This window comes from Cynoglossus semilaevis, chromosome 10 (genome assembly GCF_000523025.1).
Source record: "Cynoglossus semilaevis isolate Cse_v1.0 chromosome 10, Cse_v1.0, whole genome shotgun sequence".
NCBI classification, from domain to species: domain Eukaryota; kingdom Metazoa; phylum Chordata; class Actinopteri; order Pleuronectiformes; family Cynoglossidae; genus Cynoglossus; species Cynoglossus semilaevis.
In genome coordinates, this window is record NC_024316.1 from 20,598,164 (window position 1) to 20,598,422 (window position 259).

The window sequence follows — 259 nt, forward strand, 5'->3', positions numbered from 1 at the left end:
AAGTACAGCAGTGAAAAATTAATTAATTTTTCAGATTAAAAACCTAATTGTTATATTTTTTTGAAGCATCTTTTTTTTTCACTTTCTGACTGTTTAACCATAACATGTATGACCTTTGACCTCAGCTGTTAATGAAAGCGTCTTTTTTTTTTTTTGGTCTGCAGACACAAATGTTTCAAGTTACAACAGCAACATTTCCTGTTAACCCTTTATTAACACCCCCCCCCCGTCTGCGGTCGGGCTTTTTTCTACAAGGAGC